General features: G+C 44.5%; 2 non-coding genes across 2 annotated transcripts; one reads left to right on the forward strand and one right to left on the reverse strand.

The window, feature by feature from the left end:
• The first annotated feature begins 193 nt into the window (after nt 1–193).
• trnaf-gaa (transfer RNA phenylalanine (anticodon GAA)) lies at nt 194–266 on the forward strand. The gene has a single exon. It is a non-coding gene; the product is annotated as a tRNA-Phe (tRNA).
• A 4562-nt stretch (nt 267–4828) lies between these two features.
• trnas-aga (transfer RNA serine (anticodon AGA)) lies at nt 4829–4910 on the reverse strand. The gene has a single exon. It is a non-coding gene; the product is annotated as a tRNA-Ser (tRNA).
• Between the last annotated feature and the right edge of the window lie 90 nt (nt 4911–5000).

Consider the following 5000-nt stretch of genomic DNA (forward strand, 5'->3'; position numbering starts at 1 on the left):
ACAACGTACAGTTTTGGGGGCACTCGTGGTGCCAAGACTTCACTGACGGTGGCGATCCATGGCAAATCCTCAGACCAAAAACATGTCAGGGGATCCATGAAATCCTTTTCAGTCATGGTGTAAGGACGCCCGTTACAATAGAGATCTAGGTGAAATTGCCTGCACTGGAAAAAGCAGTGCGACCACCTTTGCAGCTGAAATAGCTCAGTTGGGAGAGCGTTAGACTGAAGATCTAAAGGTCCCTGGTTCAATCCCGGGTTTCAGCACAGTCCCTCTTTACGTCCTGACTTGGCAAATAGTTTGAGAAGGCCTTTGCTGAAAGGACCTTCTCACATGAACTCTGACTCTCTTGAGCACTGACTTCTTATGAAGGACTCAGCCGTGTTGTACAATCTGACAGTCGTTTGCTGCCACATCATTCCAGTCGAGGATAATGGACATGACCAGGAAAATGCCAGCTGTGGGATTTCAAGCAGTGCCTTCTGAGAGAAAAGAGTCTTAATCTGGCGCTTGAGACCAATCATCCACACAACCTAAAACAGTGCCCTGATCAGGAAAAAACTGTGACCTTGTGAGGTTTGCTGACAACGTACAGTTTTGGGGGCACTCTTGGTGTCAAGACATCACTGATGGTGGCGATCCATGGGAAGTCATCAGACCAAAATCGTGTCAGAGGATTCATGGGAATTCATGTGAGATCCCCCAAAACCGTGAGCTGCAATACCACTCACGAGTTGACAAGTCTCATGGTTGCTTTTGGCAAACATTTTCCATTGCATTTCGACTGATATACAACGGCATAATCTGTGAGGTTCTACGTTTGTGACAATTTGTTGTGGCCGAGTGGTTAAGGCGATGGATTAGAAATCCTTTGGGGTTTCCCGGCACATCAAATCCTGCCGACAACGCACAGTTTTGGGGGCACTCGTGGTGTCAAGACACCTGAGCAAATAGGTCAGCCAGAAGGACCACGATGGACCATCCTAAATCCCACTAAGTCGTGAGCTGGAAGGACCACAGTGGGTCATCCTGAATATCACTAAATTGGCAAGCAGTTGTCCTTGCAATTTAACCACTGGTCTTTCGGGGCAGTCATGGTGTCAGGACGCCTGTGACCACGATGGATCATCCGAAATCCCACTAAGTAGTTGTGAGCCCGAAGGGCCACAATGGGTCTTCCTAAATCAGGGGTCAGCAACCCGCGGCTCCAGAGCCGCATGTGGCTCTCCAGCCTCTTTGTTGCGGCTCCCTTTGCAATGCTTGAATATTTTTTAGCACCCGTGTGGTGAAAATGCACGTCTTTGTTATGAGTTTACAAAAATCCAACTTTGTGTGAGACCATGAATGCATCCTGACTGAGTTCTGACTGGTGACTGAATGAGCAGACAGGATGCTATCCAGTTCTCTCTGACAGGTTAACATGAAGGGAAATGAGTAATACTTTGAGTTATTTGAGTTATTAATTATTATTAATGAGTTATTTGACGATTCTAAAAAATAAATTAGTAAATAAATTTAATAAATTTAATTAATTTAAAAACAAAAGTTTATCTCCAGTACTAGCAAGAGTACTCCAACTCGTCTTTTTTTTTTCCCTCCAATGTTGTTTTAAACATACAACGTTTTGCGGCTCCAGGCTATTTTTCTTTAGTGGGCAAGTGGGTGAAATGGCTCTTTTCATAGTAAAGGTTGCCGACCCCTGCCCTAGCCCTAGCCCTAACCCTAACCCTAGCCCTAGCCCTAGCCCTAGCCCTAGTCTGAGGATTTGCCATGGATCGCCACCGTCAGTGAAGTCTTGGCACCACGAGTGCCCCCAAAACTGTACGTTGTCGGCAGGATTTGAACCTGCGCGGGGAAACCCCAATGGATTTCTAGTCCATCGCCTTAAAAACTCGGCCACAATAACTTGCAAAGAACTTCGCCGATTATACCGTTGTTTTTCAGTTGAAATGCAAGGGAAACTGCCAATTCAGTCAGCAACCATGAAGATCCAGGCAATTTCACCTGGATCTCCATTGTCACAGACGTCCTGACACCACAAGTGCCCCCAAAACTGCACGTTGTCGGCAGAATTTGAACCGGTTAGTTTGAACCTGTGTTAGCTTTATTTAGGAAGACCCATTGTGGCCCTTCGGGCTCACAACTCCTTAGTGGGATTTCAGATGATCCATCGTGGTCACAGGCGTCCTGACACCATGACTGCCCCGAAAGACCAGTGGTTAAATTGCAAGGACAACTGCTTGCCAATTTAGTGATATTCAGGATGACCCACTGTGGTCCTTCCAGCTCACAACTTAGTGGGATTTAGGATGGTCCATCGTGGTCCTTCTGGCTGACCTATTTGCTCAGGGCCCCGTTTCACGAAGCAGGTTTAGTGAAAACTCGGAGTATGTTAACCCTGAAATGAGGGAAACTCTGAGTTTTCCGTTTCAAAAAGGGAGGTAAGTCAAACCAGAGACAGAGCAGTAACTCCAGCCTGTTTCACAGAGAGAGGTAACTTAACCTCGGTGTCAGTTACTATGGCAACAGACTCTGTGAACATAACCTGGTCGGGACCAGGTTTTCTTCAATGAACCTCGAGTTTCTTTCTGTCTCCGGTGTGATTCATTCATTGTCGCGCCTGTTTAAAGCCAGTTTGGTCGTTTTTCATAATCACCATCACCAACAGCAGTAAAATAAACAGAAAGACAAAAAAATTTTTATTTGGTCTTCTTTATTTCCTACAAATAAGAAAAAAAATGGTTTCTTACTTTTTAATTGTTACAATCATCAACACAATTCACCTATGACCATGCACCCACCTCTAACTTGTGTTTTAATAATTCAATTTCCAGATCCGTTTTAGTTATCTGGCGGTCCAGCAGCACCATTTCTTTTTCTGTTTTTTGTACTGTTTTTAATAAATGCACTTTGTAGATTTCTTTTAGTGGTAGCTGGGAACACATAAGGATGACATTATACAGTTGCACATGAATTCCACTGAATTAACCTCTGGAATTTACTGAATACGTATCTCACTGTGTCAATCTGTGCTGTGGAGGTTGAGGGACCCTCTTCCTGCTGCCCAGCCATGCTCTGCTAAAATGGATAAGAATCCGTTAATACTTCAGTGTAGGCTAAAAGTCACTATAATCCACATGTAAACACATGTGAATGGAGAGGAAATCAGTAACATCAAGATTTTACCTCTGTAGGCCTCTCAGGCTCCCTCTCAGACACCACAGAGAAGGCAGCAGACATTGTGGTCCCATCATCTTCATCATCCTGTTTAGAGTGTTGTGTTTCACTATGCTATACTTTAAATATGGCATCATCTCTGGACTATTGGCTACTTACAGTTAAAGTGGCACATGGATCCACTAGACCAAGTACGTCTTCAGAATCTGTTGAGACAAAAGAAAAACACATGAAAGGGAAATTAACATTGAACTATAGGCCCAAAAGAAGTTTGAGGCCTAGGCCTATTGCATCTTATCAAAGCTGGTGGCTCCTGTGTAATCATGTCCGAGGATGAGGTTCCTCCAGGGATCCCCTCTGCGACTGGCCTCCCGACAATCTGACCCATGGCCAGCTCCTCTGCCTCGGTCAGACGTGGTGGGGGTGGTCCTCCGCCAGTTTTGCGGGCAGATGCCCGCTTTCTGTTGGCTGAGTAAAAGTTAGATGTTGCTTTTCATATGTCTGATTTAACTGTATACAGGCGAGGACATTTATGTGTGTGAAAACAATATTATGTTGGAGATAATGCACACTGAAACAGCTGCTGAATGATATTTAGTGGTAAACATGATTAAAAAAAGGCACCCTGACTGTTATGCTGAGGGTTTACCTGTTTGAACAATGTTTTTATATTTCATCTTTAGCTGCTTCCACGTTCTTTTTTCGCCGGTGGGATTACATCTAAGTGACATAAATTGTAGCTGTAACACCATTCTACTTGTTTGCATCTGTAGCCTAATATTATTGTGATTGCATAAATGTGTATAATAAATTTAAACTTACACATTGACTCGAGCACTAATCTTCTCCCACGCCGACTCGCGTTCTTTCGCTGCTGCAGCCGTGTTACTTTTCTTTTTAAAAACGCTTTCAATGTTGCTTTTCATTTTAAAAACGCTTTCAATGTTGCTTTTCTTTTTAAAAACGCTTTCAATGTTGCTTTTCTTTTTAAAAACGCTTTCAAATTTGCCGTATGACCGCATTAATATATCCAGTTCCAGAGGACTGAAATACGACGATCTTTTCTTCTCACTCGTTGCCATGGTGAATCGAGGGAACAGGGCTCCATTGATCAGGGCTTTTTAAAGTCGTGGTGCACGCGCTTAACTCAGAGTGAACAAACTCTGTGTTGATTGAACCAATTGAAATCACCTGTTCTGAAACCCGTAAGTCAGAGTTTCCTGTCTCAGAGTAGATCAACTCAGAGTTCAGGGTTAGACTCCAGAGTTGGTTGAACCTGCTTCTTGAAACGGGGCCCAGGTGTCTTGACACCACGAGTGCCCCCAAAACTGTGCGTTGTCGGCAGGATTTGATGTGCCGGGAAACCCCAAAGGATTTCTAATCCATCGCCTTAACCACTCGGCCACAACAAATTGTCACAAACGTAGAACCTCACAGATTATGCCGTTGTATATCAGTCGAAATGCAATGGAAAATGTTTGCCAAAAGCAACCATGAGACTTGTCAACTCGTGAGTGGTATTGCAGCTCACGGTTTTGGGGGATCTCACATGAATTCCCATGAATCCTCTGACACGATTTTGGTCTGATGACTTCCCATGGATCGCCACCATCAGTGATGTCTTGACACCAAGAGTGCCCCCAAAACTGTACGTTGTCGGCAGGATTTGAACCTGCGCGGGGAAACCCCAATGGATTTCTAGTCCATCGCCTTAACCACTCGGCCACAACAACTTGCAAAGAACTTCGCCGATTATACCGTTGTTTTTCAGTTGAAATGTCACAGACGTCCTGACACCACAAGTGCCCCCAAAACTGCACGTT

The sequence above is a fragment of the Doryrhamphus excisus genome, chromosome 3, assembly GCF_030265055.1.
Source record: "Doryrhamphus excisus isolate RoL2022-K1 chromosome 3, RoL_Dexc_1.0, whole genome shotgun sequence".
NCBI lineage: Eukaryota > Metazoa > Chordata > Actinopteri > Syngnathiformes > Syngnathidae > Doryrhamphus > Doryrhamphus excisus.